This window comes from Hipposideros armiger, unplaced genomic scaffold, assembly GCF_001890085.2.
Source record: "Hipposideros armiger isolate ML-2016 unplaced genomic scaffold, ASM189008v1 scaffold_629, whole genome shotgun sequence".
Lineage (NCBI taxonomy): Eukaryota > Metazoa > Chordata > Mammalia > Chiroptera > Hipposideridae > Hipposideros > Hipposideros armiger.
The window spans coordinates 427,202-444,433 of NW_017731979.1; the positions used below are offsets into that span (position 1 = coordinate 427,202).

Sequence of the window (17,232 nt, forward strand, 5' to 3'; positions counted from 1 at the left end):
CATGTATTAGCTATGTGACCTCAGCCAAGACATGGTACATTAGTAAGAACGAGAATAGTAATCCTAGCCTCATTAGGTCTTCTGAGGATTAAATGAGGCACAAATCACTAATCACTAAGCAAACTGTTTGACAAATAGTAAGCACTTAAACAATGTTGCTGTTATTGTTACCTTCAGCACCATCACACTATTTTCCATGTCTTCCCAGCACCCCTGGGAATATTTTATATACACAACACACATCCAAAAGGTGATGCAGAAATGGCGGAAGCTTGGGAAATACATGCTCAGTTACAGAGCATTCTTCCTACTTTTAGATCCTTTCCAACTCTCACTTGTTATGACTCTACACGAATAAAGGAATGAGATGCAGTGCTTCGGAACTTGGCGGCAGCAGTCCTGAAGGGCAGCAGGGCAACCCCACCAATTTATAAGATGCCTTTATAGTTTGAATTGGGCATAGGGACCAATATTGGGAGCTGGGGATGCTAGATGTTCTGGATTGTCAAGGACAGTCCCTCACGCAAAGAATTGTTTTGCATCTCATGTGATTTCAAAGGTTTTGCAGTATAGTTATTAATAAGTTGCTTATAATCATTACAATCACACACACAGACACACACACAGAGTATGAGTCTCATGGTTTTAAAATAAAGATAACTGTCCAGGAACACTACTCCATGTAAAGTGATAAAAAAATTAATATGTTATTTTTAGACTGTTACCAAGAGTTATTACCCATTGAGAAAATCACCAACAGTAATAACTTCATGATAATTGAGTTGCCAGTGTAACACACACAGTTCAGCCTATGTTTGTAGCTGTCATCTTCCTGGGGAGCCTAGGATACTGGAACGCTGGACCACTTGCTAGGTCTTCTAGAGTGTTTATGTGTCAGTAATTATATATAATTAAACATGCATGATGCACAATGATGAATAGTTACGTACACAATAAAATATTCTTATGCAGTAATACGTTTTATTTATTGAATTATACATTTTATTTTGTCAAACTAATTTTATTTCATATATACTACATTCAGGTGTTTCTGTTGGCTTTCTTGAAATCATTTGTGTAACTAGGTTATATTATCTGTGAATTTCATGTCAGGATTTTGCAAGGAGGCCTTGTAAGATATTTATTAGAAAGTGGAAGTGTTGGAACAAATTGTATTGAGTTGTTGAGGAGCCTGCCTGGCACTGTGGAGCCCTGCAGTGTGGCTTCACCACTTTCTCCCTGTGTGATGATGGACAGGTCTTGCCTTCAGAGCCAGGGCTCCTACCTGAAGACGGGGATTCTATCCGTGTGCCCAGGGTTACATCAGACCCTGAAAGTGCTTAGCAGAGCACTGGGCACATGTTAAGCACTCAAATATGCTAGCCTTTCATTATAAATCATAGTTTTACATGGATTGCTTATCCCTCTGGGCCTTGTCTGGGAGATGGGCTAAAAATATTATCTCAGGGTAGTTGGGAGAGTCTACATATGTAATGTTTGCAAACTCAGCATAGTGCTTGACATGTGATGGATTGTAAAACGTTAACTCTCTTCTTTTTATGTGTGTTAATCCTAGCTCTACAGTCATGACTCGCATTCCTAAAACCATAGCCCTCAATCCTGTGTGAAGGACCTAGAAGGTCCTTTACATTATATATTGATCATGTTGAGGAAAGAGATGACAGTTAACTCTACGCAACTCCGATTCTGGCTTTTATATGACAGCTGCATTTCTAAAGCCTTGTGTGATTCTTTTTTGTCTATTTGCAATGGGAAAGTAAGCTTCAGATACAAAAATCTGATTAGAGGTCTTCAGGTATAAACTGTATATTAGGTCACCCACGCATTTAAATGGCAATCCACATAATAATCTCAAGATAAAACGGAAGGGATGTCCGTTTCAGTTTTCCACTCTGGCCTCTTCATAGCATCTGCGTTACATACTTCACTGGTGCTTGTACCGTGAAGAATCGCAAATCTTCAGTAAGTAATAGGGTCATTCCTATCCCACTGCCACCTAGTCTTCAATCCACCTGCTCAGGGCTGGGTATTGGTGGTGCAGAGGCTGCCCAAGCTGCACCAGTGCTGATGATGGAGCCCTGCAGGGCATCCGGGAACTTCTCATGGTGATTTCCCGTAGACTGGCTCTTCTCCTCCTCTGAATTCCCACCATCTCCTTAGCCTTCCAGGCAAAAGTCATAAAGAGCATACATTCTTGGCCTAGACATGAGTTTGAATCCTGATTCAGTCACGAATTATCTATATAACATCATTCAAACCCTTTTTGCCTCGATTTCCTCTTCTATAATATAGGAATCTCATACACTTGTTATAATTAAATGGGACAGTATATAAATGAGACAAGAAATGATGAGTTCATGACACATTAACTTTTTTTTTCCCCCAAACGGTAACTTTTCTCACCCAGTAAATTTTACTTCACTATTTAATCCATCCCTCAATGAAGTCAGAAGCAATTGCTACAAATATCTTCAAAAGTTATACACAATTATCATGGGACACTCAACACTGTCTTCCTAATACAACAGTTATATTTGCTCCCTTCCTTCAAATTTTCCATAGTAGTGGGGAAGCTGATGAAATTGACCATGTCTTTTGTTTCAGTATCCATATTCCTAGAAGTTTCTGGCACAGAGTTGAAGACAAATAAATGACAGGTTTTATAGATATGTATTTCAGACATACAAGAACAGCAAACAGTCAGCCAAATGAAATATTCAAGAATACATGTTGACTAAAAGCATTAGGCATCACCTTTAATTTATGGATCAGTTGATTGTCTATTCAAATACCTTTCTAAAACTTACTTTTTGACAAGAATTAGCGTTCCCATTTGGTAGAGATGAGTCTTGAATGTCATGCTAACAAGCTGGGACTTGATCCTAGGATTTAAGATCAGCAATAAAATCTGAGTGAACAAAAAGACTAACAGAATGACATGTAAGTGAGATCAACTTGTTGCTCAGTCTGATCCAAGTCCTAACTTTGTCCTAGCAATGCACAGATCCCTTAGTGAGCTCTCTGAATCAATAAGAGACCTACTTGCTTCTCTGTCCAATGGCTCCCCATTTTACATACAGCAAGAACCAAAGTCCTCGAGAGAGTTTGCAAAGCCCTACCTTCTGTTATTCTTCTACTCATCCTCTCTCTTCTTTCCCTCGTTCACTCTAGTCCTGCCATACTCACCTGCTTGTGACTTAACATGCCAAATAATCTTCCTCCTTTGCACTGGCTTTTCCTTTTGCCTCGAATATCCTATCCCTAGATGCTCATATTGCATGGTTTCTTTTCAAGTCTTGGCTCAAACATCACTCAGTGAGGTCTACCATATTCGCCGTATTTAAAATTGCAGCATTCCTCACTGTTCTCACTTCCCCATATCCAATTTGGTGTTTATCCAAAAAACCAATACCCTCTATCGTATTATATAATTTGCTACTTCCCTCCACTAGAATATCAAATCCAGGAAGTCAGGAAGTTCTGCGTCTTTTATCCCCTGCTATATCCCAAGCCGTGCATAGCTCTTGGTAAGAGCTTAATATTTGTTGGATAAAGGAACGAATAAGTGGATTGCTCCGACTCTAAATCTTTTTCCCCCAGTCACTATTCAAGATGAAAGAACCACAGCTCCTTCAATTTGCCCTCATAAATTTCTGTTTCATAACCAATTCATTATGAGGGTAATTTTTCATTGCATACAATTTTGTTTGTTACATTTCCAGCAATTCTGACCAAAGAGATAAAGAGAGAAATGAACAGGATGAAAATAGACAAAAGTAATATACATACTTTTTATATATGCAATTTTCACTTGAGTCATTTGTCCCTTTTTAATCAGGAATTGATGATGCGCAAAAGCAATCAACGGATCTGAAAGAACTCAGGGGGATCACAAAAATCAATGTGCTGATATGCAACCATGCATTTCCTTTATGTTAATTACTTGCATTGCTGAAACCCAGAAATCATTCATTTAGTGCTCAATCTGATAGGCTTTCTCCTTTCTTCAGGTTGCATAATGACATTCTTTCAGGCACTCATTTTCTCTATGTTCCTATATAAAAATTGTGTAATGTTTTTTCCTCGTTCCAAATCATCCAATATAGTAATATGTTAGTATTATCTTTAGTACCTTCTCTTGATTTTTGTTAGCAAGTAAGAATGTTTTTATTTTAATTCCTCCCCTCAAGGTTTTTTTGTTGTTGTCTTGTTTTTCTTTCTTTTTACTGTTAAATGCTGATATTACTTCTGGAGTGTGTGAGTGAAGGACTTCACATGTTCTATATCCAAAAATCAATGGTAAAATTGGCCAAAACTGACCAAAATAACTATTTTGGGACTCTGGAAATTGATCAAAAGCATACATCAAATTGAGAAGTATTTATTCAAGAAAAAACTATTATAGAAAGCCCACTAAGCTAGGCAAAACCAGTGATTTGCTTTTCCTTTTTTCTCCTTGTGGTTCTTTCATCTGACCTTCTGATCTGCAGGGTCTCCTTTCCCTGATGACCCTAGGCAGGAAGGACATCTAGACCTAATCAAGTGAAGTCTTATCTAAGCAGGTTAGATTTTTACCTGAGTTTTAGCTATCATTGCCATACAACTTATAACCAGGACTCACTTTTTCAGAAAAGCCCAAAATAAACAAAAACATATTGGAAAACACATCCCCAAGTGGGTAACTTTCGTTAATTTTGACTCTCCTTCATAATTTCCCCACTTTTGTTTATTGCTAAGGGTCATCAAGTAAGGGAGTTTATACTTCCAGAGTGGAACAGAAACTGCCTGGATGAAAGGTTGTCAAACTTTTCCTGCAGAGGCCAGTGAGCAGACATTTTAGGCTTTGAGAGATGCATGTGGTCTCTGTCACATATCCTTATTTTTAAACACCCCTGAGAAATATATTTTTTTTAAATCTTAGCTTGTAGGTTATTAAAAAGGAGATTTATTAAAAAGGGGACTAGGATTTGGCCCATGGTCCATAGCTTGCCAAACCCTACCCTAGGTATTTTTGCCTTTTCAAAATTAAACTTTTTATTTTGGGATTGTTGTAGATTCATAAGCAGTCCTAAGAAATAGTATAGAAGAACCTCTTTCTCCATTTTCCCCTATTGGTAACATCATGAAGTTTCATAGCACAGTATTACAACCAGAAAACTGATATTGATGTAATCAAGAAAATGTTATTGAGTTTTAAGCCTTTCTGCAATTTTAATAATATCATTTAAAGTTAAAGAGTTTTCCTCAAAACACTGTTTTGGCTACATCCCATGAGTTTTAATATATTTTGCTTTGATCACCATTCATTTTGCTGTAAATATTTTCTAACTTCTCTTGTAAATTTTTCTTTGACCCATGGATTAATGATATGTGTGTTGTCTAGTAATAAATTTGGGGGATTTTTTTTCAGAATATCTAATTGATAACTAATTTCATACTGTTGAAGTCAGAAAACACACTCTGTAAGATCACAAACTTCTGCTAGTTAATTAGACTTTTCTTAAGGCCCATCATCTGGCCTAGCTTAATGAGCGTCCCAGGTGTATTTGAAAATTTGCACGTTCTGCAGCTATTGGGTTTACACTCTGTCGATGTTAAGGTGGTATCAGATTATAAACTACAGTATAAAATAAATATCTATGAGTCCATACTAATATAAGTAAATGATTAAATAACAAGAAAATGAATTATAAGAGACACAGCTCCCATGCAGAAAAATTCCAAATCATATATATAGATATCCCACCCTCACCGAAGTGTAGCGTTCCCACTCCTTAAGTACGGGCTATGCACAGTGAATGCCTTCCAAAGAGTACAGTATAGAAAGGAGGGGAAAGGTGAAACTTTACTAAGGAGAAATCTGACAATCACTGCCTCAGCCAAGTGGTCAAGCTCAACATCAGTAGCACTAAGCCATGTTGACAGTCTATGCCCTTGTGAGGAGAAGGGTGCTTCACCTCTGTGGGTTTCCCACCAAAAACCTATAGTCTTAGTCAACTCATGAAAAAAAATTAGAAAAATCCCAGCAGAAGGACATTTTACAAAATACCTGACCAACACTTGCAAAATCGTTAGACTCATCAAAAGCAAGGAAAATCTTAGAATCTGTCACAGACTAGAGGACGTAAGGAGACATGATCACTAAGTATCATGAGATACCCTGGCTCGGTTCTTGGAATTAAAAAAAATGTATTAGATAAAAGCTAAAGAAGTATGAATAAAATACGAACTTTGCTTAATGGTAGTATATCAATATCAGTTCATTAATTGTAACAAATATGCCATGCTAACATTAAGGTGTTAATAACAGAAGAATCTGAGCTTGGGGTTTATGGTAACTCTGCACTATCCTCAAAATTTTTCTATAAATCTAAAACTGTTCTAACAAGTAAACTTATTAAAAATTTAAAAAATTCATCTTCCCCCCAAAAGCTGTCTCTTTACAATTTCATAAAAAAATGACATACTTTTGGATAAATCTGGAAAAAAATGTGTAAACTCTGTACGTTGAAAACTATAAAACATACTGGTAGCTGAGGGACATTAAAGAAGCTCTAAATGGAGAGATATGCTGAGAGTTGGTAGATGTACTAAGAGTTGGTAGATATATTGAGAGTTGGTAGACTCAATAATGCTGTCCAACATACCCAATTTATCTACAGATTTGATGGAATTTCAAACAAAATTCCAGAAACCTTTTTTATTTAATTGACCAGATGATTCTAAAAGCCATATGGAAATGCAAAGGATTTAATAAAGCCAAAACATCTCTGAAAACAAAAACAAAGCTGGACAAACACTACCTGATTTCAAGACTAATTATAGAGCTACAGTCATCAAGAGAATGTGGTTCTTACATTAAGACAGACAAATATATTAATGGAAAGAGATAAAAAGTCCAGAACCCATCCATTGATTTCAACAAAGATGCAAATGTAATTCAGTGAAGAAAGGATAGCCTTCTTAAATGGAACTCAAACAGATAGTCGTATGTAAAAACATGAACTTGGATCCATAGTTTGTACAATATATGAAAAATAACTCCAGATGGCTCATAATCCTCAATGTAAAACCTAAAACTAAAATTGCTACTCTGGAATCTGTTATTCTGGAAAAAAATCTGTTACCCTGGAAAACCATGGCCAATAAATGTTTTAAATTAGTCTTCACAAAATTAAAAACGTCTACTTTTACCTCTTGTTAGCCAGTGCTTAGTCACATGGCTTCTCAAAGCTGCAGAAGAAGTCAGGAAATATAGTTTCAATTCTGGGATGCCATGCACCCAGGTGAAAACTCGATTACAGAAGAAGAAGAAGAAATGAATGGATAAGGGCATAACTGTTCGTCTTGATCACAAATACTGCACAGAAATTAAGTAAGGAAGACAGCCAAGTTATGATTTTTTATGTATGAGTTCTCCAATGCTTTCATTGAAATATTAACATGTTCTTTCTATTATTTAAACATTCATTTTTATCTAGCTTTAAAGAAATGTTTTTTTTTGGTTTTTTTTTAAGCTGAGCCATCCTGCCACCTGTTGGCAGCTCAGCGGCTGCTCAGCTCAGGCCAGGAATTGAACCGCTGTTGCTCAGAGCTCACACTCTTGAGTGAGCTCTTAACCAAGAAATTTTTTAGAGCAAACTGAAACCCTCCAATAATACTGTCCCATCATAAGAATGTTTGCCTCTTTTATCACATACCTTGAGTATTGAAGTTGACATCATCGCTCCTCCTCGATTTGAGTCCTCTTTCTGCCTAAATAGCCCAGCAGAGAACTCAGCACAGAGTATTTGCTCAATAGATATTTTTCTAAAAAAGCATGAACAAATGAATGAGAACAACCAAAACATCCATAATAGCTGTGACTGCTAAAGTGACTGCTAAGAGTAAAGCATTGGTTCATTTAGATTGTTTTAGACATCCACTCCATGGCAGACATTGCTTAATATCTATGACATATAAAAACTCACATAACCACACAACTCTTTAAAGTAGGTTCTATTGTCCTATTTTATAGATGAGGAATTGAGGTTTAGAGAGATTGAGTTACTTGCACAAGTTTGCTGCACTAAGAAAAAGTAAGTGATGGCCTGATGTTACTGAAAGAACATTGATCTTGATGAATTTTTCTAAGTATACTAAGCAGACAAACTTGGATAAGTCCTTTTCTTTAGCTGAACTTTATTTTCCTCATCTGAGAAATGAAAGGGAGGATTTCGTTGTGTGTTATCGTTGTTATCATTTGTCAGGAGTCTGAGGGTTTCCAGTTTTTCCATCCAGCCATGGGATGTCTTGGCCACTCTGAAAAATAACGATTCTGCTTTTATCCCACTTGGAAACTGCCAACCCTTGTTCTCCATCACCCACATCTTTTATTGTATCATAATTCCATAGCTAAGCGTCACTTATCTTCCCTTTCATGAACTTTGAGACCTTGTGCAAACACTGCCCCATCCGAGGAGTCCAAGCCTTGAGCAGAGACATGTTTCAAACTGTGTATACAGTAAAAACAAGTTTCCCCATTTTTAAAACTGACCACAAGAAACACCTTGGGAATAATGCAATGGCAACACCTGGTCAGATCATACGTAAAGAAGCAAATATACATACTCTTACCCCATTAGAGGGTGTGCCAACAGGACTCTCTACCTCAAGCCAGAAGAAAGGAAACAATAAATAAGGTAGCATATTGTGACACTGACAGCTTGATAAAAAGCAGCATTGTGACATTTATAAAAGGTTCTTTATTTTTTGTATTACTTTGGAAGGAGAGGAGGGAGGAAATGTGCCTAGTTCCTTTCCTTTTTCGAAAGTCATCTGTACAGTACACCTCCTGAGGTGAGGAGAACAGCGATATAGAAAACTTCAGGATTCTGCCCTTGGCGAAACCTGTTTGATTCTTGAGACTGTGATAATCAGATTTTTATGAAGAGGCTCTGGGTTGGAACATACAATGTTTAATTAATTGAATGGGAATCCATTTACCAGTGAGGACAATTTTTATTCAGAAAAGCTCTGGATGGAGAGTCAAAAGGGGTCACCTGGGCCCTGGGCTCTGGACACCTCGGTCACCACAAACATCTAGCTTACCTTACTTCAGCCTCAGCGGCCCCACTAGTTCAGTGAAAACACTTCAAAGTCAGTGTTCATGTGTCAAGACACCCTGAAATTTTGGTTTATGAAACATCAAACAACCTCTTACATATTTTGCCCTGTAAAGATAATTGTAGCATTTATGAAGCCTTAAAACATGCCAGGTACTAGAGTAAATACATCTATTTCCTCAATTTTTCCCCAGCTTTATTGAGGTATAATTGACAAATAAAATCATAAGATAACGTGTACGACGTGATGATTGGATATACGTCTACATTGTGAAAGGTTTCCCCCTGAGTTAATTAACACATCCATCATCTCACATGTTTACCTTTTTATGTGTGTGAGAACATGGAAATTCTACTCTCTTGGCAAATTTCAATTATACAACACAATGTTATCAGCTATAGTCACCATGTTATCGTTAGATTCTCAGACCTTATTCATTTTTGACCTTTTATATACAATGGTAAAAATTGATACTCTTTTATCAGCCTCCCCCTATTTCTCCCGACCCCCCAGCCACTGGCAACCACATTTTTACTCTGTTTCTATGAGTTCAACATTATGTATTTTTTTTTTTTTAAAGATTCCACATGTAAATTATATCATGCAGGATTTGTCTTTCTCTGTCTGGCTTATGTCACTTAGCAAAATGCCCTCCAGTTTCATTCATGTTGTTGCAAATGACAGGATTTCCTTCTTTTTAAAAACTAAATAATATTCCATTGTGCCTTTATTCCACATTTTCTTGATCTGTTCACCCACTAATAGAAGCTTAGGCCATTGTCATTCCTTGGCTACCATTCAAGATGTTGCAATAAACATGGGAGTGTAGCTATCTCTTTGAGATAATGGTTTTGTTTTTTTTGGATATATACCCAGAAATGGGATTGCTAGCTTATATGGTAGTTCTATTTTTAATGTTGTGAGGAACTCCCATACAGTTTTTATAGTGGCTGTACCAGTTTACATTCCACCAGCAGTGTCCCAGGGTTCCCTTTTCTCTACATTCTCACTAGCATTTGTTATCTCTTGTCTTTTTGATAGCAGCTATTCTAACAGGTGTGAGCTGATACCTCATTGTGGTTTTGATGGACATTTCCCTCATGATTAGTGATGTTGAGCACCTTTTCCTATACGCATTGGCCACTTTTTATGTGTCTTCTTTGTAAAAATGTCTATTCAGTTCCTTTGCCCATTTTTTAGATTATTTGTTTATTTGCTATTGAGTTGTATGAGATACTTGTATCTTTTGGATATTAACTCCTTATCAGACACGTCGTTTGCAAATATTATTTCCCATTCTGTAGGTTGCCTTTTCATTTTATTGATAGTTTCTTTTGCTGAGCAGAAGTTTTTCAGTTTGATGTGGAACCACTTGTTTATTTTTGCTTTTGTTGCTTTTGCTTTTGGTGTCAACCCCCCAAGAAATCATTGCCAAGATCAATATCAAGGAAATTACCCCCTGTATTTTCTTTCAGGAGTTTTATGGTGTCAGATCTTATAGTCAAGTCTTTTACCCATTTTGAATTGATTTTTGTGTATGGGATCAGATAGTGATCCAGTTTCATTCTTTTGTACGTGGCTGTCTAGTTTTCCTAATACCATTTATTGAAGAGACTTTCTGTTTCCTGTTGTATGTTCTTGGAAACTTTGTCAAAAATTAATTGACCATATATGCATGGGTTTATTTCTGGGCTTTCTATCTTGTTCAATTATTCTGTGCATCTGTGTTTATGGTAATACTGTATTGTTTTGATTATTATAACTTTGTAATATAGTTTTAAATTGGGACGTGTGATGCCTCCAGATTTGTTCTTTCTCAAGATTATTTTGGCTTTTCAGGGTCTTTTGTTGTCCCATACAAATTTTAGGATTGTTTTCCTATTTCTGTGGAAAATGTCATTGTATTATAATTTTGATAGAGATTGCATTGACTCTGTAGATTACTTTGGGTAGTATGGGCATTTTAACAATTTAATTCTTCCAGTTCATTAACATGGACTAGCTTTTCATTTATTTGTGTCTTCTTCAATTTTTTTCATCAATGTGTTAGAGTTTTCAGCATAATGTCTTGTCTCATTTAATCTTTACAAGAACCCTGAGAGGTAGGTGTCATTCTGAGTCTCTCATTGATGACAGAAGTAAGTGAAGACAGAAGTAAGGATGAGATGAGGTCTATGGACTGAGGCTCAGAGAGGTAAGTAATTGGTCCCAGGTCACACAGCAAGCAAATTGGTAGAACCTAGATTTGAATCCAGACAATCTGAATGACCATAAAATAGGTAAATCAGAGAGCCCTAAAAACCACTATGGGAGACAGAAGAGGGAGGCTTAATGACATACCATGGGGTGTATCTTAACATCCATATGGCCAGGTCAGCATTTCTCAAACCATACTTATCTGTAAACTTATATCTCCAAGTTGGCCGTATCCTCCAGTTAACTGGGTCTCCCTGGTGGTGATTGTGGTCTGTATAAGCATCTCAAGATAGCATTTATTAGTCCTAAGTACTAGTACCTGGAAAGTCAGAGTTTGGATATGTCAGTTACATATTCTAAGGAAAAAAATTGAATAGAATTATTTTTTAAAAATGATAAAAACATGCCCATCAATAATTGCCCTTCTACCTAAAACCATCTTTGAATATAAGCCCCGCACTCAAGGAAGCTCCGTACTCACTAAAGATAACCCTTCAATAAACACTTGTTAAAGCGTGCTGAACCCATTTTCAATTCCAAATGAAAGAATTTGGGTCCAGCTCTGGGAGTCATGCTGCCTGCACTCTCTCCCTTCACACACGTCACAGGAGAGAAAGTAGTAGCTAGAAAGAAGGGGTCAAGTGCTGTGATTATGGAGGGACAGGTCTAGCGAGAATTCTGCCTAGACAGCAGAAAGCATTTCCCAGTTAAGGTGTGACCCAGAAGTCAGTCATTTACTGGAGTTATTGCAGGAAGTAAGACTCCGGTGACAAAGCCAATTAAAGATGATTATTGCCCAAGTGGGTACATGGAACAAAGGCTGAGTGTATCCTGATGAAGTGAAATTCCAGAAGAGACCAGAAAGGGCAGGGACACAGTAAAGCACAAAGGGCTGATTCAGTACCACTGAAAGGTGTCAGGATAGCTGCCCTGGGACCAGCCTCCTGCTTCAGGGTTTCTGCTCATTCCTTAAGAAGTGACTCGTACCGTTACGTCAGCTCCTCCTAGGCAACTTTAGCATCAGGGCATATATACCAGGGGTGCCCCCAAAAATGTATATACATTTTCAGAAAGGAAAAAAAACGGCATTAAAATTGTAATGCTCAATATATACTGATAACAAAAGATGACTACAAGTCACGTTTGACTTCTGCAGTTACAAGAGGTGCTCAAAGTGGTTACCATCAGCGTAAATTTAATACAGGTTTTTCCTTTCTTAAAATGTGTATACATATTTTTGGTACCCTCTGTATTTGCTTACATGAACCAAATAGGAAGATCTATTGAGACTTCATTCCAGAAAGTGGATGACAAAGTCAGCTGGTCTTTCTAAAACCAGGAGTGGAAGAAACCCTCAAGGCATTGTAGACAGATATGTGAACTGGATAAAATATGACCTTATTGTCCCTTTGGTTGCAATGCCCAGAATGACAAATCCATTAAGAAGTTTCCTGTTATTAAAGAATAAGACTCCTTCCTTCTTGTGTTTGCCATACATAGACAAAGGCTAGAAAGCGCAGAAGATATGAGAACATTTTAAGTGCAAAAAAAAAAAATTATTTGACTTTGATTTGTATGAACTGAGAGAAAAACTAACTCAGACAGCGCTGCTTACAAAGTCAAGCTGGAGATACTTGAGTCATTTCTGACTCAACCAAAGATTTATTAATGGATCTTAACTCGCTATTCAACCTCTCATAACCTCAATTTACTTATTTGAAAAATGAGTACAAAAATAACATCAAATCTCATGGAGTATGGTAAGGTTAAATGAGAGAAGTTCTTAGCAGAGAATCTATAGAGAGCACATAGTCATCATCCATTAAATGCTAAGGTTTTCCCCTACTTTTGCATAGAACGCTTTGGTCCACATACTTTATCAAGATTCAGAAAAAGCCTAGGATGCCAATTGCAATGGTTGTTGCAGCTACTGAGTTCTATAACTTTATAAATTGCAGTGAGTCCTTAGGTACCTTGTGGAACATTTGTGAAAATCACAGGAAGGAATCAATGATAGCAAAGATGACAAGGAAGTTTCCTCAACCTTACTTTGTCTGTTCTTACACTCCAAAGCATTTTTGTACCTCTATCTGGTATCATTCAAATAAATGAGGAGGCCTGGAAAGATACCATCCTATTATACAGATTACATGAGTTACTAAGTCAAAAAATAAAGGGCTAAAGTCCAGAAACTCAAAAATTCAAAATGGCGCACCAGAAGTCATTATCAGTAAATGATAGAGCTGAAGGAGAAATAAAATGGAGGAGACACTAATATTTGCTGTGAGCTCAGCTAAGGACCCTGAGTTCCATGTTACAGATTGGGTGGGTAATCGAAGTTCTGAGAGCTTCATTATAGTGACCTGGCCTCTGGAATCACTCTCTTGGGCCAAATCCCAGCTCCTACACTTACTAGCTGTGTGACCTTGGGCATATCATTTAAATTCATTTGCAAACTTGGATAATGTTAGTGTCTCTGCTCATAGATTGTTGCAAAGACTCAATGACGTATTTCCTGTAAAGCTTTAGAACCACACCTGGCACATGGCAAGAATGTCATGAACATCAGCCATTGTTGTTCTTTGTAGTTATTGTTGTCAAGTGTACAAGGTATAGATATTCATAGTGGGAGACATTTTCCAATTTAATTTTATCAAATACTTGCTCACATTCATGAAAATTGATATTTTGTTTTTCATTCATCTATGATGTTGGACTTTATGCTCCATCAGCAAGACCCTTGGAGAAGAGTATAAATATCTAACACAAACTCATTCGTAGTTCTATTTCTCACTCCCCGAGGGAATGCTTTCCAGGGGAACAGGTTTTAAGTGCTCTTCCTGGTCTTCTTCCAAGAAGATGGAGAAGCACACATGTTATTCCTTTGAAAATGCCCTCTGGGCCTAGGAGAAAGGTCTCATCTGAAGTCAAATATAGAGAAGAGATACATATTGTCGAATTAGAAAGTACAGTATAATGGTGTTCCCCCTCCCTCCAAAAAAAGAAATGCGGACTACAAACTTAAAGTGAACAAATAGAGAGAAGGCAGCGGTCTTACTGTCTGATGCCTTTGAAAGATATTTGAATGAGAATAAATCTCAGAATTCAAGACAGATCTGATTTTAAGTCCTAGCTCAGTCATCAAAAATCCAGACAACTTCGAGCAGGTCGGTTGTCCAGCCTGCTCTCTATTTTCCCTGCATATACAGAGAGGAATTCTTACGTTGGTTATCAGCTGTTGCCAAACTTGTAATGCACAAATAAACACATGAAGTTATAAATATGAGAGAAACATCAAAAATGCCAGAAAGAGGCAGGAATTTATTATCTATTTCAGGAGATAAGATAAGGAAGATTTGAATGCACTAGAAAGAAAATGGGATTTGGACTCAAACTTAGTCCAAATTCTGAGTTCACCCCTAATGAACTGTGTTACCTTATAAGTCATCTTATACCTCTCAGCCTTGTTTTTCATATTACCCTGCCTGTTTCATGGAGTTCTTATGACATATCATCAAATGGTCTAGAATTATGTGAGGCCCAGAGTGGGTAGTCACTGAGGATTAGGTATTATTGAAATGTGTAAAATAGAACATGTAAGGCAAGGAAGGCAGAATGGAGAACTAATACTACAACCTAATTTGTAGGAATTGTTCCTAACCCCATGGGGACAGGAACAAATTGTCCCCGTGAACACATTACTTACTGTGGAAAGGAATGTGAGCTCCAGGATGTAAAGAGCAACCTTATTTCTTAACACTTATAAATGGACTCCTAATGATGTGAGGAAGGAAATGTCCCTGTTTAAAAGGTAATATCTTCCCAGGAAAAGACCTAAGAAATGTAAAAAGAGTCCAAAATACTGATATTGAGGACATTTAATTGGCTGAGCTTACGCAAATTCTATAAGCTCTACGAGCCCCAGTTTCCCCTCTGCTAAATCAACGCGCTGACGGCCTCAAAAGTTAGTTGCACATAAACTGCTTTTATGAACTCTGAATATGATGGTGCAAATAATGTTGTTGGGTTGTCGTGGTGGTGGTTCCCATTGTTGTTTGTCTATTGCCTTAAGAATTATGTAAAAGAAAGACAGGACAGAATTCCAGATACGTTTATAAATTATTCCAAGAACCATAGCTGATCTCTGCAGGTTATCACTGTAAGAAACCATACATGTTTAAGGTATAAAGCAGGATATATATATTCATAGAAGGAAAAATAAATAAAAGTCACATCATGGTTTTTTAAATGAATAAGATAGACCCAGAGATCTACTGAAATTGCCTACTCTGAGATGGAAGGAATATGGTCAATTACAATAAACTGGCCAACATTTTTGACTCTTTCAGTATCCACACACTTTGCAGTGAGTATTTACAGTTCCTCTCATTGAAGAGTCAGAGTCTTTTTCTCTTACCCCTTGAACCCTGGCTGACCTTGTGACTTGTTTCAGTCAATGAGATGCATTAAAAATGCCCGTTTCAGGAGTAGAACTCAAGGGCCGTGTGTTTCTTGTTCTCTTGGATTCCTACTACCACTATATGAACAAGTCTATGCTAGCTTGCTGGAACACAAAAGACCTCATGAAAGCACTCATTCGTTCCAGCCAATGCCATTCTCAACCAGACTGTAGCCTGTCACTCCTAAATATATGGGGTTGCCCAACCTAGATCAGCAAAGGCACCTGCACCCAGATCCACTGACTGTGGAGAAGACTAGAAGAACCATTCAGCTGTCCCATAGCCAATGTGAGCAATAACATATACTTATTGTTTTAAGCCATTGAGGTTTGAAATGATTGGTTACACAGCAATAGCTAACTGATGCAGGAACTTTAAAAACTCAAATCCCATCTCTTTTGTGATATTGGAGCCCCATCTCCAACGTACCCACCAACTGCCAATCTGGGCTCTGTTAGCAATATGTCTATCCTTTCTTGATGTGTGGATCTTCTCCTAATATAGATCATTCCATCTCAGGGTAGATCTGACTGCTGGAAGATTTTCCTTTACACTGAGAAAAGTTGGTACCCCAGAAACTTGTATCCCTTGGGTCACCCAAGAGAGGTCTAATGGCTCATCTACCTTTTACTTAACTAAAAGAATTCTCAGTTAGGATTACAACTGAGAAATTTTATCAACCCTATATCCCTAGAGAATGAGAAAAGTTTGCTTCGTTGTGCCTGTTTTTACTCTTTTTCACTTGGTCTGGTTTCCACCATGAATGGAAAACCAAGACATTCCAGAAAGTGTTTCTTCCTCTGTCGAAGCCAAGAGATGTGAGAATCTTCAGAGCTACATATGTCCTGGTGAAATTGAAGGAAGGCAGTTTCTTCCAGAAGTTCTGGATCAAGAATGAAGAGCTAATAGGACAATTAGCTGTAGTGGGGATGAACTGACTCTACAGACCTTTGAGAGGTGAGCTAGCCTTCTAGACTGCTGAGTTTCTGCACAAGGCTGCTTTGGAGACCTGGGAGAGAAGAGATATATGTTAAAGGGCAGAGACTTCTGCAGGTCCATCCAGTGACCACCTCTTGAGCTCTCCTCATGAGGGCAGCACCTTTGCTTTGATACAGTCACATCAACAGGTTGCTCCAAGTTCAGTGTTCATGTTGAGTTCTGAACATTTGCTCATTTGGTATCTGAACTGGAGAATTTCTCATCCCTTGAATTAATTTACCATTCATTCAGCTGGACTTTGGTCTCAGTTTTCTGTTTAGCACCCTACTTTCTAATCTTCAGTCTTAGTTTTTTTCCTCAAGCCTGGGAGCTGCTTTTTGTAGCAAGAGCCTAGAGTTCACTGCCAATGAATAAATAGCCCAGAGTTCAGACTTAATGATGATGATATGAGTACAATTTCACCCAATACATGGGAACACACTTACCAGCATCATGTTAATGGTAGAGTGAT

At 37.6% G+C, this 17,232-nt stretch overlaps 1 long non-coding RNA gene across 2 annotated transcripts in view; it reads right to left on the reverse strand.

Annotated features, from left to right (window-relative positions):
• Nucleotides 1–1,048: 1,048 nt before the first annotated feature.
• The window catches only part of LOC109372360 (uncharacterized), a 39,343-nt gene continuing 23,159 nt past the window's right edge, over nt 1,049–17,232 (reverse strand). The window contains exons 2-4 of one of the 2 annotated variants that reach the window (XR_002122035.1): nt 7,722–7,830; nt 2,829–2,903; nt 1,049–2,220 (exon numbers count right to left, since the gene is read on the reverse strand). This is a non-coding gene — a long non-coding RNA (uncharacterized LOC109372360). Of the gene's footprint in view, nt 2,221–2,828; nt 2,904–3,810; nt 4,116–7,721; nt 7,831–17,232 lie in introns of those variants that run through there. The other variant, XR_002122036.1, reaches the window with a different exon arrangement.